The 27926-nt window shown below is 45.5% G+C and overlaps 1 protein-coding gene across 5 annotated transcripts in view; it reads left to right on the forward strand.

Moving 5' to 3' along the window:
• The window catches only part of DPP6 (dipeptidyl peptidase like 6), a 1023012-nt gene that overhangs the window by 896316 nt on the left and 98770 nt on the right, over positions 1 to 27926 (forward strand). The gene's annotated exons all lie outside the window — the stretch shown is intronic.

Raw genomic sequence — 27926 nt, forward strand, 5'->3', positions numbered from 1 at the left:
CCTGTAGGCCGACAACACTCCCCTTTGGAACTCAGCCCTGCCCCGCCCTTGGAACTTCAGGTCCATTTCTAACTGCCGGCCCAACATCTCCCTTAAACTGGCCAGGTTGTGATTCTCAGGCAAAGTAAATGAGCGTGTGTTGAAGATTTTATTTAACTCATTAATTGATAAGGGAACCAGTGTGGTGTTAGAACCAGTCCAAAAGGCATTGATAAGCTAGGTGTATGTGGACAGTTTGACAAAGAAATGTAAGGATAAGTTTTGGGGTTACAGATACCCCGGGGCCCTAAACTATAACCTTGGGGGTATCTGACCCACCAGACAAAAATCCATGGAGACGTCCGCCCCAACAGGGGTGTCCAGGCCATCGCAAGCCAAGCCCGGCGTTGCACGGGAAGATACGCAGCAATCCCGTTTGCTCTTTGCAGGCTTCAGAGAAATTCTCTGTCTCTAAATGGCAACCCAAAGTGAACTCAGTGAAAACAGAATTCCGCGTTCCCCCTGGAAACCTGCTCTGGGCAGCCTTCCCGTCTCTGCTCAGGGCAGCGACCTTCTGGCACTCAGGCCTCTGACTTCACTGTGTGTCTTCCACAGGGTATTTCTCCCATGTAGCCAGCATCCGATGGCGGCTCCCCTGTCCTGTCTCCCCTCCCGCCTCCCAGGGCCCTTTCCTGAACCGTGTCAGATCACTGCTCCCTCCACTCAGAACTCCCTGCGCTTTCCCGTTTTCTCCGGGGTAAAAGCCCAACTTCCTACAGTGGCCTAAAAGCCCCAAATGCCCATCTAGCCTCTACTCCACCTCCCCCCACCCTCCTCAAGTCTGCAGGGCTCACCCCTTATCCGGGGCGTGGCCGGGGCCTGGCTCTGCCGCAAAGCTGCTCCACACAGCTGGCCCGCAGGTGCCCTAGGTGCTGGCCAGCACCCTTCCCGCCCCACTCTAGTTTTCTTCACAGAAGGAATCCCAGCAGGATGTTCCCCACACTTTATTCCTGTGTCCCTTCTCCGCCCATCACCTAGAACATAAAACTCCATGAGGCAGGGATTTTGTCTGTTTTGTGCAAAGCCCGATCTCCAGTTCCGGAGCAGGGCCTGGTGTGTAGTACAAGCTTGGTAAACCTTTGCTGAATGGGCAAATTAAGTTTAAAATTAGCCAGTAAAGGGCTTCCCTGGTGGCGCAGTGGTTGAGAGTCCGCCTGCCGATGCAGGGGACACGGGTTCGTGCCCCGGTCCGGGAAGATTCCACATGCCGCAGAGTGGCTGGGCCCGTGAGCCATGGCCGCTGAGCCTGCGTGTCCGGAGCCTGTGCTCTGCAACGGGAGAGGCCACAGCAGTGAGAGGCCCGCGTACCGCAAAACAAAATTAGCCAGTAAAATGCTGTTTCATTGGAGCCACATTATTATGATGCTTTCCGTGCCCTTGTACATTGGATGTCTTAAGCTGAGTGCAGTTTAGGGGATCCTTTCTAATTACAGGAAGGTGACCTGTGACAAATCTGTGCTGTACACTATGTAAATGACTAACAAGTCAGTTGCAAACCAACTGAATGTACAAATCTTAGTGCTGGCGCTGAAATCTCTTCAGAATGGTCATTATGATCTCAAAGTTTGTTTCAAAATTTGCAAGCATCAAGTGTCAGTAAAACTGAAGGTGAAACACTAATGAATGTTGAGTTCTCATGCTTTAGGTGTACTTCTTTTTCAGAGTTTTTGGTTCTCTGCTATTTTTACTGTACTGTTTCACTTAAATTTCCTACACGTGAACTTTGTGCAATTGAAATAAAACTGCAGTATATACATGTTAAAAACAAACAAAAAACAAAACAAAACAAAAATCCTATTTCAATAGGATTCTTGAAGACATGGATTTCTGTGGTTATCCTAGTACTTTCCTAAGAACCAAAACTTTTAAAATATTTAGCCATTGCTGACATCCTGCTGTCTCAAATACAGGATGCCACAGGGGAGACCACACTTTACCCATCCTGGGTTTTCAGCTGGGACTCTCACAACAAGACAGATTAACAAGAGGAGGAAAAAACCAGTTCATTCACGCGTGCGGTGCACATCACCTGGAAAATATCTCAACAAAAAACAGCTCAAAGCATCTATTTACAAGTACAGCTTTTACAGCACCTTCAACCAGGAACAGTAAATTCATAGCGAATTAACAGGGCAAGGAAAGCAGGTTTAGGGTTCCAAGGGCGGCAGCCGTGGGAAGGTAATAAACCAGAGGACCTAGTGGAGGAAGGTGTACTTGCAGGTTCCCCGGTGCATCTCTGGGCCAGTAAGAGTCAGTCTCCAGGAAGAGGAGACTATTTCCTGCCTTCAGGCAGAAAAGGGGGAGATTTTTGGGTTTGCTGCTTCCTAATTGCCTTCAGCCCAAAATAATTTTCATGTCAAAAAGGCATATTTGGGGGTGACATATTCTGGTTTCCTTCAACACTAAAGGAACTAATCTAGAAAAGGTAAAAATAAGACACTTACTTTGTGGAGGGATGGCAAAAGGAAGGAGACCTAAATAATGTCCTCAAAGATCTAGGCAGGGACAAACAAAGAAATATGTAACAGTAAAAACGTAAGTGCCACAAAATAGGCATCAGTTCTTCTCAGAATTTTGCTGAGGGAGTGAGAGCTCCAGAGTAGGGTCGGGGGAGGAGGGCTTGGAGGCCCAGGCAGGATTTGGCCACACTGGGACGTGGCTAGAGGGATATTCCAGGACCCGGGAGGGTGCCGGGCGGTTCCTGGATCGGATGTGAGGCCCAGTTGTGGTTGTGGATTGAATTATAAAACTGTGTGTGACCCTAGGGCTATTTACATTCTCCTTTTCTCCTTCCAAACTGGGCGTCTCCGTTTGCTCGCTCCCACCCTTATCCTTCCCTTTGCCCTGCCCTCAGGAGCAAGGGTGTGGCTGTCGTGTCCCCTGGGCTGGTGGCTGTGTCCCCTGGGGGCCTCACACAGCCGGAGCTGGGTCCCACCTTCTCCCATTCCAGAGGTTAAGGGATGGGTCTGAATCCACACAGAGCCTGAGGGGGGCCCTGAACGCAAGCCAGGCGGGGTCACCCCTCCCTCCCCGCACAGCCTCCACGGAAAGATGCAGAGAGTTCCGGAAGGCCAGGGGTCACTTCGGCAGGCTGGTCAGCGCCATCGACAGGAAGAAGTCAGACGTTTCCTCTGTCAGCCGTCTCACCTTTATGCCATTCACTCCCGTCTTCTGTTGTTTGCTTGTCATCCAGCCTGAGCTCCCCTCCAAGAGTTCTCAGGCGAAGATGAAGACCGGGTCCCAAATCCTTGCCCTGGGAAACTCCTACTGGCATCGGCACGTGCCAGGTGGTGGGTTAGGCCCGTGATGGCCCCTCCACCTGTGGCTCGAGTCCAGGTACCGCGGCGCCTCGTGATCAGTGGTCGTGTGCAGCGTGGCGGGAGCATGGGTGGCGAGTGCCAGGGAGGGCGTCACACACAGCCCCGCCACTCACGATGCCAGAGCAGAGCTGAGGCCACTAAGGATGGTGACCCTTGGCACTGGGCCAGGGGAGCGGGGGTGATGCCTCGCAAGCCTCTCCAGGAAGCGCAGGCACAGCTTCTCCCGTGGGTGGAAGAATCTAAGTGGAAAGCAGTATGCCCGCGGGTCCTGCAGTTTCTACCATTTCACAGCGAAGCCCAGCTGCACTGACAGAAACAAAAGCAGGTGTTTTTTGATGATTTCTTTGGGCCCCTGCGGAGCTGCTGAGCTGGGTGTTGAATTAAGATGCAGCAGATCCCCAGCAGGATCATGCTGAAGACATGTTGCGCTACGCTGATGTGTGTTTCTATTCTCCTCCTACAAACACCCCGTCAGATGCGGTCCAGCCGCCGGCCCGGGGCGCCCGTCCCGACTGCCTGGCAGCATCAGGTCGTCAGGGGGTTGTTCACAGAGCCTGAGAAGGGAAGCAGGCGCTGTGTCCCCGATGTTTCCGGGCTAGCGACGGCCTCTTCCCGCCCACCACCCCTCACTTTTATTTCACTTCCGTGTATTCACTTTACTTTCCAGCACCAAGATCTAGATGTGCCCTGTTCAGGGCACACCTTCCTTGGTCAGTGCAAGAGTTCTCGTGTATTTGTGCTTTTCAACTTTATTCTCTACCCTCATGCTCCCCCACCTCTTAGGCACCGATTTAAACTGTGTTTGAGCAGCCTTTTCCCCGTCAGTGTTTGTAAAATGTACTGTTGCCTGTGTGTGTGTGCACGTCTGTGTCTGTGTGGATCTGTTGCCTCTTTTCTCACCCGGGACTCTGTAAAGACCTAGCGCATCAATATGTGTGTGTGCAGCTCGCCGCTTCTAACTGCGCACATTCCCAGGAAGCTTGCCCTCTCGGGGGCGCCGCTGCCTCCAGGCTCCTCCTACAAGTGCATTGCCCGTGATGCACCGTCTTCTGACCTCGAGAGGAAATGCAGCTTCTTTCTGCCCACTCTGTAGGAAGTATGGACTCCCTGAGAGACTGGTATATTCGATCCAGTGCAAGCCTTTATTCAGGATTAGGGACAAGACAGAGGTCATCAGAGCAATGGAAACATCACAGAAAAACAGGGTCTTCATTCCTAATGACCTGAGCCCCACCCCCGTCAACAATTAACCACCACCTCCATTCTCACAACCACTACCATCACTACCACCACCACCACCACCACCATCATCACCACCACCATCACTACAATCACCTCCTCTACCACCACCATCATCACCACCACCAACATCATCACCTCCTCTACCACCATCACCACCATCATCAACATCACCATCACCTCCTCCACCACGATCACCATCACCTCCTCCACCACCATCACAGTCACCACCATCACCGTCACCACCATCATCACCACTACCACCACCACCACATCACCACCACCACCATCTTCATCACCATCATCATGACCACCACCATTGCCACCATCACCACCACCTCCATCACCACAACAACCACCGTCACCACCACCTGACTTGCCCATCGTTGCTTTTTTAATTAGGGATAGAACCAAGGCTTGAACCCAAGATTCTGGACACCTAACCCACCACTCATACCATTGTTCAAGAGTTTTCACATCTCCTGTGTTTCACTTTGTGCTGAAACTTTCAGATGGCACAAAGATAGAAGACAATTTCTATAAGTCTCTCCTTCCTAGTTTCCTCCATCAGGGGTGTGGCCAGGGTTTGGGGTTTTTTAAAAGCTCCTCAGGTGATTCAGAAGTGTGGCCAACGTGGAAAAGCCCTTCTCGGGAGCAGTAGTTTTCATCTGGGATGGAAGGTCTGTCTCATTTTCAATTTTTTTATTTTTTTTAACATCTTTATTACAGTATAATTGCTTTACAGTGGAGTGTCAGTTTCTGCTTTATAACAAAGTGAGTCAGTTATACATATACATATGTCCCCATATCTCTTCCCTCTTGCACCTCCCTCCTTCCCACTCTCCCTATCCCACCCCACTAGGTGGTCACAAAGCACCAAGCTGATCTCCCTGTGCGATGCGGCTGCTTCCCACTAGCTATCTGTTTTACGTTTGATAGTGTATATATATCCATGCCATTCTCTCACTTTGTCCCAGCTTACCTTTCCCCCTCCCCGTATCCTCAAGTCCATTCTCTAGTAGGTTTGCATCTTTATTCCCGTCTTGCCCCTAGGTTCTTCTGATGATTTTCTTTCTTTTTTTTTTTTTTTAGATTCCATATATATGTGTTAGCATACGGTATTTGTTTTTCTCTTTCTGACTTACTTCACTCTGTATGACAGTCTCTAGGTCCATCCACCTCACTACAAATAACTCAGTTTCGTTCCTTTTTATGGCTGAGTAATATTCCATTGTATATATGTGCCACATCTTCTTTATTCATTCATCTGTTGATGGACACTTAGGTTGCTTGCATGTCCTGGCTATTGTAAATAGAGCTGCAATGAACATTTTGGTACATGACTCTTTTTGAATTATGGTTTTCTCAGGGTATATGCCCAGTAGTGGGATTGCTGGGTCGAATGGTAGTTCTATTTGTAGTTTTTTAAGGAACCTCCATACTGTTCTCCATAGTGGCTGTATCAATTTACATTCCCACCAACAGTGCAAGAGGGTTCCCTTTTCTCCACACCCTCTCCAGAATTTATTGTTTGTAGATTTTTTTTTTTTTTTTTTTTTTTTTTGCGGTAGGCGGGGCTCTCACCGCCGTGACCTCTCCTGTTGTGGGGCACAGGCTCCGGACGCGCAGGCTCAGCAGCCATGGCTCACGGGCCCAGCCGTTCCGCAGCACACAGGATCCTCCCGGACCGGGGCACGAACCCACATCCCCTGCATAAGCAGGCGGACTCTCAACCACTGCGCCACTAGGGAAGCCCTGTAGATTTTTTGATGATGGCCATTCTGACCTGTGTGAGATGATATCTCACTGTAGTTTTGATATGCATTTCTCTAATGATTAGTGATGTTGAGCAACCTTTCATGTGTTTGTTGGCAATCTGTATAGCTTCTTTGGAGAAATGTCTATTTAGGTCTTCTGCCCATTTTTGGATTGGGCTGTTTATTTTTTTGATACTGAGCTGCGTGAGTTCCTTGTATGTTTTGGAGATTAATCCTTTGTCAGTTGCTTCATTTGCAAATATTTTCTCCCATTCTGAGGGTTGTCTTTTCATCTTGTTTATGGTTTCCTATGCTGTGCAAAAGCATTTAAGTTTCATTAGGTCCCATTTGTTTATTTTTGTTTTTATTTCCATTTCTCTAGGAGGTGGGTCAAAAAGGATCTTGCTGTGATTTATGTCATAGAGTGTTCTGCCTACGTTTTCCTCTAAGAGTTTGATGATGTCTGGCCTTACATTTAGGTCTTTAATCCATTTTGAGTTTATTTTTGTGTATGGTGTTAGGGAGTGTTCTAATTTCATTTTTTTACATGTAGCTGTCCAGTATTCCCAGCACCACTTATTGAAGAGGCTGTCTTTTCTCCACTGTATATTCTTGCCTCCTTTATCAAAGATAAGGTGACCATATGTGCGTGGGTTTATCTCTGAGCTTTCTGTCCTGTTCCACTGATCTATATTTCTGTTTTTGTGCCAGTACCATACTGTCTTGATTACTGTAGCTTTGTAGTATAGTCTGAAGTCAGGGAGCCTGATTCCTCCAGCTCCATTTTTCTTTCTCAAGATTGCTTTGGCTATTCGGGGTCTTTTGTGTTTCCATACAAATTGTGAAATTTTTTATTCTAGTTCAGTGAAAAATGCCATTGGTAGTTTGATAGGGATTGCATTGAATCTGTAGATTGCTTTGGGTAGTAGAGTCATTTTCACAATGTTGATTCTTCCAATCCAAGAACATGGTATATCTCTTCATCTATTTTATCATCTTTAATTTCTTTCATCAGTGTCTTAAGATTTTCTGCATACAGGCCGTTTGTTTCCTTAGGTAGGTTTATTCCTAGATGTTTTATTCTTTCTGTTGCAGTGGTAAATGGGAGTGTTTTGTTGTTGTTGTTTTCGGTTTATTTTGCAGTACGCAGGCCTCTCACTGCTGTGGCCTCTCCCGTTGCGGAGCACAGGCTCCGGACCTGCAGGCTTAGCGGCCATGGTCCATGGGCCCAGCCACTCCACGGCATGTGGGATCTTCCCCGACCGGGGCACGAACCTGTGTCCCCTGCATCGGCAGGCAGAATCTCAACCACTGTGCCACAAGGGAAGCCCAGGAGTGTTTTCTTAATTTCACTTTCAGATTTTTCATCATTGGTGTATAGGAATGCAGGAGATTTCTGTGCATTTTTTTGTATCCTGCTACTTTACCAAATTCATTGATTAGCTCTAGTAGTTTTCTGGTAGCATCTTTAGGATTCTCTATGTATAGGATCATGTCATCTGCAAACAGTGGCAGCTTTACTTCTTCTTTTACGATTTGGATTCCTTTCATTTCTTTTTCTTCTCTGATTGCTGTGGCTAAAACTTCCAAAACTATGTTAAATAATAGTTGTGAGAGTGGGCAACCATATCTTGTTCCTGATCTTAGTGGAAATGGTTTCAGTTTTTCACCACTGAGAAGGAGGTTGGCTGTGGGTTTGTCATATATGGTCTTTATTATGTTGAGGAAAGTTCCCTCTATGCCTACTTTCTGCAGGGTTTTTATCATAAATGGGTGTTGAATTTTGTTGAAAGCTTTTTCTGCATCTATTGAGATGATCATATGGTTTTTCTCCTTCGATTTGTTAATATGGTGTATCACGTTGATTGATTTGCGTATATTGAAGAATCCTTGCATTCCTGGGATAAACCCCACTTGATCATACTGTATGATCCTTTTAATGTGCTGTTAGATTTCGTTTGCTAGTATTTTGTTGAAGATTTTTGCATCTATTTTCATCAGTGTTATTGGCCTGTAGTTTTCTTTTTTTGTAACATCTTTGTCTGGTTTTGGTATCAGAGTGATGGTGGCCTCATAGAATGAGGTTGGGAGTGTTCCTCCCTCTGCTATATTTTGGAAGAGTTTGAGAAGGATAGGTTAGCTCTTCTCTAAATGTTTGATAGAATTCACCTGTGAAGCCATCTGGTCCTGGGCTTTTGTTTGTTGGAAGATTTTTAATCACAGTTTCAATTTCAGTGCTTGCAATTGGTCTCTTCATATTTTCTATTTCTTCCTGGTTCAGTCTCGGAAGGTTGTGCATTTCTAAGAATTTGTCCATTTCTTCCAGGTTGTCCATTTTATTGGCATAGAGTTGCTTGTAGTAATCTCTCATGATCCTTTGTATTTCTGCAGTGTCAGTTGTTACTTCTCCTTTTTCATTTCTAATTCTATTGATTTGAATCTTCTCCCCTTTTTTCTTAATAAGTCTGGCTAATGGTTTATCAATTTTGTTTATCTTCTCAAAGAACCAGCTTTTAGTTTTATTGATCTTTGCTGTCATTTCCTTCATTTCTTTTTCATTTATTTCTGATCTGATCTTTATGATTTCTTTCCTTCTGCTAACGTTGGGGGTTTTCTGTTCTTCTTTCTCTAATCGCTTTAGGTGTAAGGTTAGGTTGTTTATTTGAGATGTTTCTTGTTTCTTAATGTAGGCTTGTATAGCTATAAACTTCCCTCTTAGAACTGCTTTTGCTGCATCCCGTAAGTTTTGGGTAGTTGTGTTTTCATTGTCATTTGTTTCTAGGTATTTTTTGATTTCTTAAGTGATCTCTTGGTTATTAAGTAGTGTGTTGGTTAGCCTCTATGTGTTTGTATTTCTTACAGATTTTTCCTGTAATTGATATCTAGTCTCATGGCATTGTGGTCAGAAAAGATACTTGATACAATTTCAATTTTCTTAAATTTACCAAGGCTTGATTTGTGACCCAAGATATGATCTATCCTGGAGAGTGTTCCATGAGCACTTGAGAAAAATGTGTATTCTGTTGTTTTTGGATGGAGTGTCCTATAAATATCAATTAAGTCCATCTTGTTTAATGTATCATTTAAAGCTTGTGTTTCCTTATTTATTTTCATTTTGGATGATCTGTTCATTGGTGAAAGTGGGGTGTTAAAGTCCCCTACTATGAATGTGTTACTGTCGATCTCCCCTTCTAAGGCTGTTAGTATTTGCCTTATGTATCCTGTGTTGGGTGCATAAATATTTGCAATTGTTATATCTTCTTGGATTGATCCCTTGATCATTATGTAGTGTACTTCTTTGTCTCTTGTAATAGTCTTTGTTTTAAAGTCTACTTTGTCTGATATAAGAATTGCTACCCCAGCTTTCTTTTGATTTCCATTTGCATGGAATATCTTTTTCCATCCCCTCACTTTCAGTCTGTATCTGTCCCTAGGTCTGAAGTGGGTCTCTTGTAGACAGCATACATATGGGTCTTGTTTTTGTATCCATTCAGCCAGTCTATGTCTTTTGGTTGGAGCACTTAATCCATTTACATTTAAGGTAATTATCAATATGTATTTTCCTATTCCCATTTTCTTAAATTGTTTTGGGTTTGTTGTTGTAGGTCTTTTCCTTCTCTTGTGTTTCCTGCCTAGAGAAGTTCCTTTAGCATTTGTTGTAAAGGTGGTTTGGTGGTGCTGAATTCTCTTAGCTTTTGCTTGTCTGTAAAGCTTTTAATTTCTCTGTCAAATCTGAATGAGATCCTTGCTGGGTAAAGTAATCGTTTGTAGGTTTTTCTCTTTCATCACTTTAAATATGTCCTGCCACTCCCTCTGGCTTGCAGAGTTTCTGCTGAGAAATCAGCTGTTAACCTTATGGGGATTTCCTTGTGTGTTACTTGTTGTTTTTCCCTTTCTGCTTTTAATATTTGTTCTTTGTATTTAATTTTTGATAGTTTGATTAATATGTGTGTTTGTGTGTTTCTCCTTGGATTTATCCTGTATGGGACTCTCTGTGCTTCCTGGACTTGATTAATGATTTCCTTTCCCATATTAGGGAAGTTTTCAACTATAATCTCTTCAAATACTTTCTCAGTCCCTTTCTTTTTCTCTTCTTCTTCTGGAACCCCTATAATTTGAATGTTGCTTCAGCATTTATTGTTGTCCCAGAGGTCTCTGAGACTGTCCTCAATTCTTTTCTTTGTTTTTTCTTTATTCTGCTCTGCAGTAGTTATTTCCACTATTTTATCTTCCAGGTCACTTATCCGTTCTTCTGCCTCAGTTATTCTGCTATTGATCCCTTCTAGAGTATGTTTTATTTCATTTATTGTGTTGTTCATCGTTGCTTATTTTCTCTTTAGTTCTTCTAGGTCCTTGTTAAATGTTTCTTGCATTTTCTCGATTCTATTTACAAGATTTTGGATCATCTTTACTATCATTATTCTGAATTCTTTTTCAGGTAAACTGCCTATTTCCTCCTCATTTGTTAGGTCTGGTGGGTTTTTATCTTGCTCCTTCATCTGCTGTGTGTTTTTCTGTCTTCCCATTTTGCTTATCTTACTGTGTTTGGGGTCTCCTTTTCGTAGGCTGCAGGTTCGTAGTTCCCGTTGTTTTTGGCATCTGTCGCCAGTGGCTAAAGTTGGTTCAGTGGGTTGTGTAGGCTTCCTGGTGGAGGGGACTAGTGGCTGTGTTCTGGTGGATGAGGCTGGATCTTGTCTTTCTGGTGGGCAGGTCCACGTCTGGTGGTGTGTTTTGGGGCGTCTGTGGCCTTATTATGATTTTAGACAGCCTCTGTGCTAATGGGTGGGGTTGTGTTCCTGTCTTGCTAGTTGTTTGGCGTAGGGTGTCCAGCACTGTAGATTGCTAGTCATTGAGTGGAGCTGGGTCTTGGCGTTGAAATGGAGATCTCTGGGAGATTTTTGCCGTTTGATATTACGTGGAGCTGGGAGGTCTCTTGTGGACCAGTGTCCTGAAGTTGGGTCTCCCACCTCAGAGGCACAGCCCTTACACCTGGCTGGAGCACCAAGAGCCTGTCCTCCACACGGCTCAGAATAAAAGGGAGGAAAAAAAAGAAAGAAAGAAGACAATAAAATAAAATAAAGTTATTAAAATAAAAAAATAATAATTATTAAGAAAAAAATTTTTAAGTAATAAAAAAAAGGGACAGACAGAACCCTGGGACAAATAGTAAAAGCAAAGCTATACAGACAAAATCTCACACAGAAGCATACACATACACACTCACAAAAAGAGGAAAAGGGGAAAAAATAATCTTGCTCTCAAAGTCCACCCCCTCAATTTGGGATGGTTCGTTGTCTATTCATGTATTCCACAGATGCAGGTACATCAAGTTGATTGTGGAGCTTTAATCCGCTGCTCCTGAGGCTGCTGGGAGAGATTTCCCTTTCTCTTCTTTGTTCTCACGGCTCCCGGGGCTCAGCTTTGGATTTGACCCCACCTCAGCGTGTAGGTCCCCGGAGGGCGTCTGTTCTTCTCCCAGACAGGACGGGGTTAAAGGAGCCGCTGATTCAGGGGCTCTGGCGCACTCAGGCCGGGGGGAGGGGCATGGAGTTGGGGGCGGGGCTGCGGCGGCAGAGGCCGGCGTGACGTTGCATCAGCCTGAGACCCGCCGTGCGTTCTCCCGGGGAAGTTGTCCCTGGATCCCGGGACCCTGGCAGTGGCGGGCTGCACAGGCTCCGCGGAAGGGGGGTGTGGAGAGTGACCTGTGCTCGCACACAGGCTTCTTGGTGGCGGCAGCAGCAGCCTTAGCGTCTTATGCCCGTATCTGGGGTCCACGCTGTTAGCCGCGGCTCGCGCCCGTCTCTGGAGCTCCTTTAAGCGGCGCTCTTAATCCCCTCTCCTCGCGCACCAGGAAACAAAGAGGGAAGAAAAAGTCTCTTGCCTCTTCGGCAGGTGCAGACTTTTCCCCGGACTCCCTCCCGGCTAGCCGTGGTGCACTAATCCTCTGCAGGCTGTGTTCACGCCGCCAACCCCCGTCCTCTCCCTGCGCTCCGACCGAAGCCCGAGCCTCAGCTCGCAGCCCCGCCCGCCCCGGCGGGGGAGCAGACAAGCCTCTCGGGCTGGTGAGTGCCGGTCGGCACCGGTCCTCTGTGCGGGAATCTCTCCGCTTTGCCCCCCGCACCCTGTGGTTGCGCTCTCCTCCGCGGCTCCGAAGCTTCCCCCTCCGCCACCCGCAGTCTCCACCCGCGAAGGGGCTCCTAGTGTGTGGAAACTCATTTTCAAATTAAAGATACTGTCCCCCACCTCCATCCCTGAATTTGCCATCCTACTGACATATTTCTAATCTAGCCTTTTGTCTTTATATTAAAGTCTGTGGGAAGATATTTGTTTTACTGAATTTGATTTCCAAATTTATTTGAAAGTGTTTGAGGGATGAATTACAAATGCATAAATGATCTCTAATACCCACAGAGCTAGACCTCACTCTGTTTCTACCTCATGTGTTAAAGTAATGACCTGGGTACCGAAATATTCAAATAAGTTCATCTTAGGAAGCAGTTGAAGGGGATTGGCTCCACCAGACAGCTTTTGTGTTGACGGTATCAGATCAGGGTGTGCTTTTTATTATCCATGAGGGCAAGAAGCTCTTTGTGGTGACGGCAGAAACATGGAAGCTCCAGTCTGGAGAAATGCCGGATCTTTATTCTGTTGATGCATTGAAAAGGGAATTCTCAATGTTACTGCTGATCACAGGTTTCCATGTTCTCATCAGTCAAAATGTCCAGTGCTCCAGAATCCTGGAAATCTGATCTTGGATGTCCAGGTAAATCAATTTCTGGTGAAGAGCACATGTTCTGCATTGTTCTGGTCTGTGTTTGAAGGGGCAGCCACATTGTTCTGAAGACACTGTAACTAGATACGCAAGGAATGATTAGTGTTTGGCAGACTTACACAGAGTAGGAGACATCAGAAAAATAAACCGTGCCTCTGCCTTCCCGTCCCCGTAAGTAAGACCCCTCCATTAGCCAACAAGCTCTATCAGCCAGCAGAACTGTGTTGACATTTGAAGACATCAGCAACACACCGGACAGGATTTTCAGGCCCTGTCACAAGGCTGGGTGAGCCAGAGGACAGTAAACTCAGAGGGCGTAGTGACAGGTACAGGTTTCCCCCATGGACCGCAGTTGGCAAATCCACACAGAGTGGGTGGCAGCTGCAGGAGAGTGGGATTTGGCAAATTCGCCTGCCGCCTTGTTTTGAAATGTGTCAGCCTGCACTGAGGCATGAACGAGTGGGGTTCACACCTGCTCCCCGAGCAGGCCAGTCCCTCACACCTGTCCTCCAAAGGGCTGCCTGCTGCTGGGACTCGCGCTGGAAAGGCTCTGAAAGTTGCCCTTGTTTTCCTTCCGTTTCCTCCACAATTCACAGAGGAGGCAAGGGGACCCCCAGCAGGCAGGTGACTTGCTCAGAGTCATGCTGATTCTGCGCGGCCAGGCCTGGAATCCGGGTTGCCACATCTGCTGTCCTCTGGAGTGCCATTTGTTTCTGCCCTGCCCGTTCAAGCTCTCCCCGCTCCGGGATCTCTGTGAGCAGACCCTTTCCCACCACCGGCTGTGTCCACTTGTACCTCATTCTCAGAACTGGCGCTCTGAGCTAGACATTCCGAGGAGGAACGGGATACAGTCCTGCCCCTGAAGACTGATGAGTGGACGGAAGATACCTTCCTTCACCCTTGGCGGGTGGGGTCTCCTGCGGACTGAGTTCTTCCCATCCCTACTGCCGGGCTTTTGGATAAGTCTTTTCTCCCCTCTCCCCAGGGTCTGATTACAAGTCAGAGAATAACTGCGTCACTGGGTCTTTTGAGCTGAATTACAAATGGTCTCTAGTGGACCCGTCCCTTCTCCTGGTTCTTCTGTCTTAGCCTGAAATCTTCAGAGTGCCGCCCGACATGGTTCTTTCCTTCCCAGTGGGTCATGCGTCTGTGACAGCAACTCATAGGGATCCCTGCACACACACAGGCGGCCGCCCCCCCGTTGTCATTTGAGGGACAAAAGCCCACGTGCTGTCTAAAGCACTGACTATCAGGGCTTACGGCCCTTCACCTAGGAGCATCAACATACTGAAGTGTGACTGTGTCCAAACACAGTCTGGACTTTGCTAGGCAGAAGGACGCAGAAGAGGGCCCACTGTGATAGGGAGAACGCACCGATCTCGGAAATCTGTGAGCATCTCACAGTCAAACAGGAGCAGGTTTTCTTTCGTAGGGTAAAGAAGGAGGGTCACAGAGGTGGGCTGAACCTCGGGAGGGGAAGCCGGACAAGCGGGGGAAATGACCAGTGGGGTGGCGCAGGGAAGCGTCCCCCTGTGGTCAGCTGGTCCCCAGGAGAAGCTGTAGGGGTGCAGTCCATGTTCGGGGGGTGCGCTTGCTCAGGCTTGGTGTGAGCAGAGCTCAGGGACCTGAAGGGAGTAGAGGGACCTGACAGGTCTGGCGCAGGGCGGGCAGCAGGCAAAGGAGCCCTCGGTCGGCTATGTGAGGGGGATGGGCACTGCGGTGGGGGGGTCTGAGATGGGGCATTGGGCCTGGGGGAGGTGATTGTCCCGTAGCCAGCACAGGGCGAGGGTGGAGGTGGTGGGCTCTGAGGGGAGGGATATGGACAAGGTACGCGTTGCAGAGAGAAGCCGAGTGGCTCTCCACGTGGGGCTTGGCGGCAGGCCTCGCAGAGCTCAGCGTAGCCCCGCCGCAGGCACCCTTGCTGAGAAAGTGATGTTGTGGAGAGAGTACCTGGCGGGGCCGGCCAGCCCTGCGGAGGACTGGGTGACTGCCTGACCTGCCTGTGCCCAGAGGCCACTCCTCAGGTTCCTTGTCTGCAAAAGGAGGGACCCGGTCCCTTGGCATCTCAGGACCCTTCTGGCTCGGAGTCCATCAGGGCTCAGGATGTTGCTGGGCACGTGGACACCTCAGCTGTTGCTTCCACCTCAAGTGAAGCACTCCGGGCAAGGACAGCTGTGGTCAGGGGGCTGCTGTGGCCTCTCTCTCTGTACTGTCAGTGTCCCAGCAGGAAACGAAGGGATTGATTCCCACAGCATCTAACCAAGGCTCTGTGCAGAAAGGGGGTGGGGGAGGAAGCCCAGCAGGCACTGCAGTGCCTGGGTCTCTGCTCCTGTCCCAGGTCGGGAGGGGCAAGGGAAGTAGGAGCGCCCAGATCTCAGGGACACAGAGCCCCGTGGAGCAGGCCGACAGCGGCAGCTGGACCGTGTGCAGGAAGCAGTGGAATCAGTACCCGCCCTCCCTTTCTCCCATGCTTTGAGCTTCTGCTGGTGCGTCCACGGGGCAGCCAGAGCCCCGTGAAGCCACCTGTGCAGGTGAGCTCGCCCCTCCCCAGCACAGAACAGGGTGGGAGAGATGCAGGGGGCCCGCAGAGGCACAGGGATGGCATCCAGCGTCTCCCCAAGTGGCACCGGGAGTCTTGGTGCCCAGCAGGTGCTTAATTTATATTCTACCGAGTGGACAGGTCAGGTATGTGGGTGGGTGGATGGATGGTGGGTGGATGGATGGAGGGACAGGCGGATGAGCAAAGAGGTGGGCGGATGCTGAGTGGGTGCAAATGACAGGTGGAGAAGGGGTGCCTTGAGATTTACCCACACTTCCGCAGCTCAGAGGACTCCCTTCATGTTCGAAGCACGCAAACTGCTGAGCAAGGCCTCCACAGTCCCTTGGACGACCCCCGCTCATTCCTCATCCCGGTATCTGGCTCTGCATGGTAGCCTCACCTCAGACAGAAGGGAAAGGTCACATGGCCTCTTCCTACGTTGAAAGTGAAATTATGGAAATACACATCAAATAGTGACTTGTTTTACAGTCACACCATTCTTGTATTCTGCAAAGTACAATCTGCCTGCAGGTGTTTTTGTACAGTTCTGTGGCTGCCCTGAGCGCGTCTCGGGTGTGGAGCCGTACACTTGATCCCAGCAGCATTTGGTATGTGGTGTCATTTCAGTTTGTTCAACGATGCCTTCTATTAAAGAGCATCATTTTGTTTTTAATGTCCCTCTCAAAGTATTTTTCTGCTCCAGCTTAATCCATGGAATAAACGTCACTGGAAAATGGCAGCGTTAATCGCAGGCTCTTTATTTCACTAGATAAGCAGGCCTTTCGCTCCCTTGCCCTTTATTGCCACACAACTGTTAGAACCTTTGCCAGAATTCGGAAAACCAAGAAGTGACGGCACATTAATCCCTGCGAGAGAAGCCGTGCTCTGTTAATATTTTATGGCAAACAAGTGGACTAATAAGAAATTCATGTACTGCTCGGGAGGACTTGCTGTGTTTTGATTTGAAGGCATGTTTGGCTGGAGATTCGTACGAAGGTTGTAATGTTTCCTCAGCCAAGCTGTGCTTTTCAGCAGCCGCTGTTCCCATGTGCTCGCAGGCTCGGCATGACCCTGCTGCCGTCTATCAGGGTGGTCCTCACCCTGTACTGAAATCTGTGGGTTCTGTGTCTGTCTCCCCACAAACTGTGGGTTCCCCTGTGACCAGGCTTTGGGCCTCTGCCTTCCAGCACCTGGAACTGTGTCCACACAGAGCCCAGACTAAATAAATGCTCTTTGAATGAATGAAGGTATTTATGACACATAAAGAGCTGTAGAGTAAAGAGAAAATTGGTAGCATTTCTTCCAGGCATCTTGGCTTCCTGTTGTTTGGTTTCATGTTCTCTTTAAATGCACCTTTTACAATTCTCAAAATATAATTATCTATTTTCTGTGATTATCAAAATGCTTCTGTATCTCACTTCATCTCAACATTGGATCAATCCTTGTGTCTCTCAAAGCGCAGCCCCATCTCACCTGAGATTATTCTACTTCAAATCCTATTTTCTCCTCTCCTTTAACTGCGGCCACACTTCCCTTTATTCTAAAGCACCTTATCTGCCTACGAATTTGTTTATTCACTCAAAGAACATCTAGTGAGGGCAGAGATGGAGGTGGGGTTAGAGATCTGTGATTACGTGGCACGTGGAGTGTCCTCATGTGGTCTGCCCACCAGGCATCACTTGGGTCACTTAGTTTGGAGGTTCTCAAACTGGGACACCATTAAGATCACCTGGGGGCCTTGTTACACCACAGGTGGCTCAGCGCCACCCAGAGCTTCAGATTCAGTGAGTCTGGGGGGAGGCCTGAGAATTTGTATTTCCAGTACTTCCCAGGGGGTGCTGGTCTGGGGACCCCATCTGTGGACCACCAGCTCCAGTAATTAAATGTGGGGTGCAGAGACCGTTTCCCCTCCAGTGCCGTGAGCTTTGGCAGGTTTTTCAACAGATACCCAGTGCCACCGTTTCTGCTCTGATCATTTCTCCCTGGACAGGCCCCGCCTCCCCGAGTGTGGGTGACAACATGGGGTGCCTGCTGCCTGGGTGTACCCAGGCCACACAGGACCCGTGGAGATGGCTCTCCCATATCCATCCATGCTTCTTGCAGGTGGCAGTGTGTATGTGTGTGTATGTGTGTGTGTGTGTATGCATTTTATTTCCTCTATGGGTTACCTTTATAAACTTAAATAATACTCTTACAAGTTTCTCTCATATCACGTTAACTACAGGCAAGAATTTGTAGCTCCCCAATTTGTAAGATGGATCTAGAAGTCCTGCCCTTTCCTACAGGTGTCTTGCCTGTCTCTCCCACCTAGAAGCTTCAGTCTTTTTTATAATTTTTATATCATTGAAGTTGATGGCATTTGCATCCTGCCCTGAAACGATAACTAAATATTCCTTATTTAGGGGTTGATTCTAAAACACTAAAATCAATAAATAGCATTGACTTTATCTTAAGTAATTAACTCTCTTGGTAGAGCTAAGTAGCATCCTCTGATTGTGTCTCTTTTTTGTTGAGCTTTTTGTTCTTCCTGGAGTTTTTAGTTGTTTTTATGTTTTACATGAACTATTTGATTTTATCACACTCTCACTTTTTTTTCCCCACACTCTATCAGGTTTTCTCTTCCATTGGCTTTTTCTCCAAATCTGTCTCTCCAAGTCCACTCCACTGCCCTGACTCTAGTCTGGACTAGTTATTCTTTATAACATCTGCACTAGTGCCACCCTGAGACTCCCTGTTACTCCTGTCCCACATTGGAGCCACTGTTTCTTAGATCTCATGTGATCTTCTTCCTTGATTTACTTCCACTTTGTATGGAGTACATCCTCCAGGTACTTTCCCAATGAAGAACCATGGGAAGTAAACTTTCTGAGTTCTTAAATATTTTAAAATGTCTCTTTTGCTTACATCTGTTGAAAATTTTACTTATTTGTAGAATTGTAGTTTGAAAATCATTGTCCCTCAATTTGGGGGTATAATTCCATCTCACATTCAGTGTTGCTGACGACAAACCTAAAGTTTATCTGATACTCGTTCCTCTGTGAATCATGTACTTTTTTTTCCCTATAAGCTTTTAGGATGAAGTAACATATCTAAACGTGGGTAGGGTTTCTCTGTTTTTTTCATTCGTCATCTGTCTCATCCAGAGACTCTCAGATGACACTCCTGTCCAAGCACATTTCCCAATCCCACACTGTGTTGCACCTCGACCTCCAGTTCCCCCAGATTTCTCTGGGGTTAACTCTGCAGATATCTTGAGCTGCTGCTTTTCAACCAGGCTCGTCCCTCGTTATTCTTATGTCTGCATCCTGTCTTCTAGAAATGTGGTGAAACCTTTCCTGTTATCTTTATTAGTGTGGGTATATACCTATTTTACTCCTTCATTATCACTGCAGTTATGTTTCTGGAGAGAGAAGACATAAATAAATGTGATAAACCCACCAACTGAAATTGGAAACTTTCAGTTACCCTTAATAACCTTCTTCTTATTTAAAAGGTCATCTCTGCACTATAGGAAATAATAATCACTTGCCATTCCACTACCCATTGGTAAGTAGTGTGGGTACTTTGATAAATTTTCCTATGACACTTTTTTCTAGAAACACACACTTGTTCTTTATTTGCTTTTTTGTTTTTTAGTAAGTCATCTTCCCAGCACCATTTATTAAGTCTTCCTTTCCCCAATGATTTGGGTTGACAATTTTATTAAATATTAAATTCTATTATTTATTTTTATTTTTTTTAATTTTTTAATTTTTTTAAACATCTTTATTAGAGTATAATTCCTTTACAATGGTGTGTCAGTTTCTGCTTTATAACAAAGTGAATCAGTTATACATATACATATGTCCCCATATCTCCTCCCTCTTGCATCTCCGTCCCTCCCACCCTCCCTATCCCACCCCACTAGGTGGTCACAAAGCACCAAGCTGATCTCTCTGTGCTATGCGGCTGCTTCCCACTAGCTATCTATTTTATGTTTGGTAGTGTATATATGTCCATGCCATTCTCTCACTTTGTCCCAGCTTACACTTCCCCCTCCCTGTATCCTCAAGTCCATTCTCTAGTAGGTCTGCATCTTTATTCCCATCTTGCCCCTATGTTCTTCTGACCATTTTCTCTTTTTTTTTTTTAGATTCCATATATATGTGTTAGCATACGGTATTTGTTTTTCTCTTTCTGACTTACTTCACTCTCTATGACAGTCTCTAGGTCCATCCACCTCACTACAAATAACTCAGTTTCGTTCCTTTTTATGGCTGAGTAATATTCCATTGTATATATGTGCCACATCGTCTTTATACATTCATCCGATGATGGACACTTAGGTTGCTTCCATCTCCTTGCTATTGTAAATAGAGCTGCAATGAACATTGTGGTACATGACTCTTTTTGAATTATGGTTTTCTCAGGGTATATGCCCAGTAGTGGGATTGCTGGGTAGTATGGTAGTTCTATTTGTAGTTTTTTAAGTAACTCCATACTGTTCTCCATAGTGGCTGTATCAATTTACATTCCCACCAACAGTGCACAAGTGTTCCCTTTTCTCCACACCGTCTCCAGCATTTATAGTTTGTAGATTTTTTGATGATGGCCATTCTAACTGGTGTGAGATGATATCTCATTGTAGTTTTGATTTGCATTTCTCTAACGATTAATGATGTTGAGCATTCTTTCATGTGTTTGTTGGCAGTCTGTATATCTTCTTTGGAGAAATGTCTATTTAGGTCTTCTGCCCATTTTTGGATTGGCTTGTTTGTTTTTTTGATATTGAGCTACGTGAGTTGCTTGTATGTTTTGGAGATTAATCCTTTGTCAGTTGCTTCATTTGCAAATATTTTCTTCCATTCTGAGGGTTGTCTTTTCACCTTGTTTATGGTTTCCTTTGCTGTGCAAAAGCTTTTAAGTTTCATTAGGTCCCATTTGTTTATTTTTGTTTTTATTTCCATTTCTCTAGGAGGTGGGTCAAAAAGGATCTTGCTGTGATTTATGTCATAGAGTGTTCTGCCTATGTTTTCTGCTAAGAGTTTCATGGTGTCTGGCCTTACATTTAGGTCTTTAATCTATTTTGAGTTTATTTTAGTGTATGGTGTTAGAGAGTGTTCTAATTTCATTTTTTTACATGTAGCTGTCCAGTTTTCCCAGCACCACTTATTGAAGAGGCTGTCTTTTCTCCACTGTATATTCTTGCCTCCTTTATCAAAGATAAGGTGACCATATGTGCATGGTTTTATCTCTGGGCTTTCTATCCTGTTCCATTGATCTATATCTCTGTTTTTGTGCCAGTACCATACTGTCTTGATTACTGTAGCTTTGTAGTATAGTCTGAAGTCAGGGACCCTGTTTCCTCCAGCTCCGTTTTTTTTCCTCAAGATTGCTTTGGCTATTCGGGGTCTTTTGTGTTTCCATACAAATTGTGAAATTTTTTATTCTAGTTATGTTAAAAATGCCAGTGGTAGTTTGATAGGGATCACATTGAATCTGTAGATTGCTTTGAGTAGTAGAGTCATTTTCACAATGTTGATTCTTCCAATCCAAGAACATGGTATATCTCTCAATCTATTTGTATCATCTTTAATTTCTTTCATCAGTGTCTTAAAATTTTCTGCATACAGGTCTTTTGTTTCCTAAGGTAGGTTTATTCCTAGATATTTTATTTTGTTGCAGTGATAAATGGGAGTGTTTTCTTAATTTCACTTACAGATTTTTCATCATTAGTGTATAAGAATGCAAGAGATTTCTGTATCCTGCTACTTTACCAAATTCATTGATTAGCTCCAGTAGTTTTCTGATAGCGTCTTTAGGATTCTCTATGTATAGTATCATGTCATCTGCAAACAGTGACAGCTTTACTTCTTCTTTTCCAATTTGGATTCCTTTTATTTCTTTTTCTTCTCTGATTGCTGTGGCTAAAACTTCCAAAACTATGTTGAATAAGAGTGGTGAGAGTGGACAACCTTGTCTTGTTCCTGATCTTAGTGGAAATGGTTTCAGTTTTTCACCATTGAAGATGATGTTGGCTATGGCTTTGTCATATATGGCCTTTATTATGTTGAGGAAAGTTCCCTCTATGCCTACTTTCTGCAGGGTTTTTATCATAAATGGGTGTTGAATTTTGTCGAAAGCTTTCTCTGCATCTGTTGAGATGATCATATGGTTTTTCTCCTTCGATTTGTTAATATGGTGTATCATGTTGATTGATTTGCATATATTGAAGAATCCTTGCATTCCTGGGATAAACTCTTGATCATACTGTATGATCCTTTTAATGTGCTGTTGGATTCTGTTTGCTAGTATTTTGTTGAGGATTTTTACATCTATGTTCATCAGTTATATTGGCCTGTAGTTTTCTTTCCTTGTGACATCTTTGCAGGTTCTGGTATCAGAGTGATGGTGGCCTCGTAGAATGAGTTTGGGAGTGTTCCTCCCTCTGCTATATTTTGGAAGAGTTTGAGAAAGATAGGCGTTAGCCCTTCTCTAAATGTTTGATAGAATTTGCCTGTTAAGCCATCTGGTCCTGGGCTTTTGTTTGTTGGAAGATTTTTAATCACAGTTTCAATTTCAGTGCTTGTGATTGGTCTCTTCATATTTTCTATTTCTTCCTGATTCAGTCTTGGAAGGTTGTGCATTTCTAAGAATTTGTCCATTTCTTCCAGGTTGTCCATTTTATTGGCATAGAGTTGCTTGTAGTAATCTCTCATGATCCTTTGTATTTCTGCAGTGTCAGTTGTTACTTCTCCTTTTTCGTTTCTAATTCTATTGATTTGAGTCTTCTCCCTTTTTTCTTGATAAGTCTGGCTAATGGTTTATCAATTTTGTTTATCTTAAGAACCAGCTTTTAGTTACGTTGATCTTTGCTATCATTTCTTTCATTTCTTTTTCATTTATTTCTGATCTGATCTTTATGATTTCTTTCCTTCTGCTAACTTAAATTCTTATATAAACCTTTCTGTTTTCATGTAAACCATTGTGCTGTAAGGCTGTCCATCACTTGTAGACCTACTGATTGTTACACCAGTAAAAAGTCTATACTGTATCATTAGCAACTTTTGGTATAAATCCCCTCTCATTAATCTTCCTTTTAAAACCATCTTGGCCATTTTTGAACATTTGTCCTTATATGTGAACTGTAGAATTATTTTATTAGATGCTCCCCTCTCAGAAAAGAAGCCCATTGATCTTTCTGTTAGAATTAAATTCATTCCTTTAAAAAATATTAAGTATTTACCACATGTGAGGCATTAGGCAAGGTGCTGAAGAAATAGAAAGGAATGAAGTGGGTTCAGTCTCTACCCGCATGAAGCTTAAATCTAATCAATTCAGGTCTCCCCAAACTGATGATTATTTTGAAAGTTTCTCATGTGTAGTTTCCTGTTCCAGACATGTAGCATGTTTGTATTCCCATATCTTAAATGTTCTCTTTGTTTCATCATTTGTGATGGGTGCTACCTTTGTTTTTGTTTGTTTGTTTTTTGTTTTAAGAAAGAATCTTTTTTTTAATTTATTTAAATTTTATTTTTTTGGCTGTGTTGGGTCTTCGTTGCTGTGCATGGGCTTTCTCTAGTTGTGGCGAGTGGGGGCTACTCTTCGTTGCAGTGCACGGGCTTCTCATTGCGGTGGCTTCTCTTGTTGCAGGGCACGGGCTCTAGGCGCATGGGCTTCAGTAGTTGTGGCACGCAGGCTCAGTAGTTGTGGCCTGCAGGCTCTAGAGCGCAGGCTCAGTAGCTGTGGCACATGGGCTTAGTTGTACCGCGGCATGTCAGATCTTCCTGGACCAGGGCTCGAACCTGTGTCCCCTGCCTTTGCAGGTGGATTCTTAACCACTATGCCACTAGGGAAGTCTGCTACCTTTGTTTTTAATCTTCCTTAAAAGATTTACCCGATGTTGATAATTCTATGAAATATTCACCTAATATTTATTTTATTTTATATTATTTTTATCACTTAATAATTACTTTTCATATTTGCATTCAAATTCATAATCAAATTGATAGTAGTTTAGGACTGGCTATGGATGAATTGGTTTTAGAGATCATCTTCTTACATGTTAAGCTTTTAATTTTGAGCCTTTAATTTTGAATTGTTTTTAATTTTTTGAATTTTTGAATTGGTATATTCAAGTAGAAGATATGCTTTAAACAAGAAGATATTGGTTGTTAAAAACACATTGAGGTATTAAATACCATTAGACCCAGAACAGCAGAGAAATCTGAGATCAGCATAAATTTGTGTCGTCTCTCAAAACTTATTTGCTTATAACTGGATTGTTGTGGCATTTCTTTTTTCATAGATCTCTAAGAGTCTATCAGAATGTTTTCAGGTGTTTTGTTAGTTTCCCTGGAGTATGAAAACCCTTTAATCTGCATATTCACGTCTTAGCTGCGTAGGCATCTTTCACGGTGTCTTTGGTGACTGCCTCTCTTCCCATCACTCTGGTTCTTCCGTGAGGAGCACTTACGTTCTCAGATGTGAGGACCATCTGCCATCCTCCGTCTTCCTCTGGGACCCCTTCCTCTGCCTTCTGGGGGAGCTTCCCAAGTTTTCCTCGATTTCTCTGGATCACATTTCTGTAATTTTCAATTTCAGTTTTGTTAGCCCCCTCATCTCACCTCTCTGATCTCATCCTATATTTTTACAGTCATGTCCTTCTGCATTTCTAGTATGATTTCCCCTTCTCGTCTGTATTGTTTGTCTGACCTTCCTAGTTCCCCACCTCAGAAAGGAGAGGTCCACCACACCTGATATTTGGCGACAGACAAGATGTGAAGGTTACGTTCGGCTCCTCTCCCTGAGCCTCCGGCGCTGGTTGGATCCTTCTCGGGTGGATTCGGGAAGACGCAGTCTGACCCATATCTATCTGGGTGCCTCTGCTGGGCTGAGTTGAGATTTTTCTCTGACTTCTTGGAATCTTTTTTTTTTTTTGACATTCTAAGTCAATTAGTGTCCATGGCAAACTATGATGTTGTTAACCCCGAGGTAGTGAAGGTCTGGCTCCCCAGATTTCTGGCTTTGCCAGCCCAGTGTTTCCGAGGATCAGACAAAGGGGAAGAGAAAAACCGTTTCCTCCTGCTGCCCACTGGCTGCTTCATACGGTGAAGCCAACTCGGACAACCAGACTTCATCCACCTCCAACTGCGTTACAGCCAGAGGCTTTCAACGTTCATTTTTAGTGACGTTATGACTTTTCACCTTTCTGTGTATTTATAGGCACATTTAACGCAAAGTTCGTAAAGGCTGACTCCGATCTGCTAACCAGACGTGAGTGTGCTTGGCGCCTGCATGTGTCTGTGGAGTCTACACTCGACGTGACCGTGTGGCGTGTGGGGCCGCCAGACAGACCCTTCCCCAGACAGTCAGCGGTAACGTGACGCAGGCCTGGCCCGGGCCCTCCCCACGGGCCTTAGAGTCAGAGTCTAACAGCTTTGCAGTTAGGGAAGATGGAAAATGTGTTAGGAACCAGGAGACCTTCCCTTAACTCCAGTCAAGGCTTTCTGCTTAGGGAAAGCTACGTTAAGGGAGTCCCTGTTTTATTTTCCTTTCCATTAACATATGGTGTGGCTACGAAGCCGTACGTTGCAGAAGAATGTCATTCCATCCAAAGCATCGCTTCTTTGTGAGGGTCTACACCTCATCACCGAAGAGCTGCGGGTGCACCTTTAAAATCAGCTTATTCTTGGCAATGCTTTATCTTTGCAGGCAGACTTGATTACTTAAAATAACCAAAACTTGTTTGGCACCAAGTTTAGTCATTGATGCCACTCACAGAATTAGGAAATATTGATTAAAAACGAGATGTTGCTGTACAGGTAATGAGACCTGTATGGCTGTGACGTTCTGAAGGCAGGTCAGGTGAGAGGTTCCCAAGGTGTTTGATGAAGGGTAATGCGATCGGAAGCAAAGGTCCTGAAGCACCACTTATTCTCGGAGAGGTTATTGTGTCATCTTTACAGAGTCCTTAATGATTTTTATTGTTTCAAGAGTTTAAAAAAAATATTTCTCATTATATTTCATCACCATAAAAGTCTCTAAAGGTGCCATCGAAATTTTGTGAACTTCCTGCTCCACAGATGAAGGAGCTGAGGATTCAAGTTCTATACAGCATTAGTTGTAGAAGCAAAGCTCTCCCAGTCTCTGCAGGAAGCTGCATCCCACCCCTTCGTCCAGGTGACAGTCCACACCCTGGCCAAGGTTCCACTGAACTAGGCAGAGTGGGTCCACATTTAACCGTCCTAATTTGCAGTACAATTATTTTTTTCCTCTGTAAATCATGTCCCATATTACAAATTAGGAAAGTAAAAAAAGAGAGAGAGCGAGGCTCTAGCACTCACTTTAACTGGGCACGTGGTTGCGTTTCTAGGAAGTAGGGAACCTCTAGAAGGTAGCGAGCCTCTGCAGGGTGACGGTCCTGACTCTCTCCAGCCCCATGAAGCGGGTTTGCCACTGCATCTCCCTGTTTTCTGGCGGCAGCTTGAAACATGAACACTAAAGTGGTTAGTTGGCCACACGACTGCGTTGATGCCGCCAGCCCAGCCCCACCCCCAGGCCAGCCTCACAGCTCAGTGATGCTCTTGTGTGATTCGCTCCAAAGGTATCACTCAGGAGTTTCTTACCAGAAAGAGAAGGTTTGCATTCATCTTTTTATTTCCAGTTACAATGGTTCTCATATCGAGTTAGGACATGGAAACACTGAGAATAGTGTGTAATCACTGACTGTCTCTTTCTGGACCAAACTCTAGTCCAGCTCCTCTGAATCCTCTCCACAAACAGGCCTTGACATTCACATTTCCAGGTGTGTTTGCATCACCCACTTGCAGCCAGGATCCTCCAACCCTCAATGTCTGATCACCTTTCTCAGCCCCACCTCCCCCAGAGGTTGTCTGGCCACCTGGCCTGCCTTCAGCAAGAGAAAGTTTGGCCAGAAGCCCCTTTATCCCTGATGTTTCCTCTTAGTAACTGTCCATCCACTGGCCCCCACCTGCTCCTTGGCAGGAAGTTTACACTTTCCTTCTTGTATTTGGAGTTGAGCCCCATCCCCCTCCCACCAAAGCCTCGTTGTTTGTGGCCCTCATACCGATCGCAGTAGCACTGAACGCAGTCAGCCTCACCTTTTAACCATGTCAGAATAATTTCTTCTTTCATATTTGGCCTAAATGAAGATTATGCAAAAGAACACCATAAAAATGAGAAGAAATATTTCCGGCAAATGGAAACAAGATTAGGGACTCCCCTAATTATCAATAGTATGAAGGCCACAGAAAAAAACAGTCATCCTGGGAGATCTGACTTTGCCTTCCTTGATTTCATCCAGATGGGATATATTTAAGTGCAGCCTGTCTCCATAACCTCATATCACACCTGGACAGGAACGTCTGCGTCAAACGGATCCAAAAACGGGAGTTAACTCGGGTCCATCCACCAGGCCCTTCGGTGCCAGGCCCTCTTCAGTGTCTGTCTGACAGGGCATAGAGCCCATCTATGACTTAACTAAAAATTAAAAGTGTTACATGTGCAGCATGGGCTGGGCACAGACCGGACATGTCTCATGTCTGCAGACATGCAGGCGATGGTCCCATCCCGTCGTTAGAGACGTGGCTCCAGTCCTCCCGGCGGTGAAGCGGCAATAGCAAAGCAGGAGCCACAGAAGCCGCTAGAAGGCTATGTTATTTCCAGAGCAGGAGCCGTGAGAGGACAGGGTGGGATCCCGTAAACATGCAGGCCCAGGGTCCCCGGAGCAGATGGTAAGAACAGGAACAGCTGGAGTTCAGAAAATCACAGAAATCGAGGAGGTGGAAAAGCGTAAGCGCTGGACTGTGCTGAACGACTCTCCACCACGTGCTCACCGAATTCATGGAGCCTGTGTCTCGCGCTCCAGGGCCTGTCCGCCCTACCCTCCCCGCCCCACGGCTCAGAGGCCTCCACCACCATGTGCGCCAGGTGCTCTTGACTTTGGTTAAATTAACAACAACTGTGATTAACAGGCAGATTCGAGAAATGGGCGCCACGGCGATTTAATCCCCTGGTTAGCTGAAGCCTATCTGAAAGCGCCTGGTTATTTAGACTCTTCTGTTGACAGTAATTACTGAACGTGCTGGTTCTCCTTCCAGCTGGCCCGGCATCATCCAGTGAACGTGCTGCATCTTAGCGATAAAGGATCTTGTCAGACATGAAGCCATCAGTCTGAACACGAGATCTCATTACAGAGAGTCGGGGCAGGCGGTGAGGCATGTGTTCTCGGGCCTCTAGAAAGAACGGTCTCGGAATTC

The sequence above is a fragment of the Pseudorca crassidens genome, chromosome 8 (assembly GCF_039906515.1).
Source record: "Pseudorca crassidens isolate mPseCra1 chromosome 8, mPseCra1.hap1, whole genome shotgun sequence".
In the NCBI taxonomy this organism is placed as follows: Eukaryota; Metazoa; Chordata; class Mammalia; order Artiodactyla; family Delphinidae; genus Pseudorca; species Pseudorca crassidens.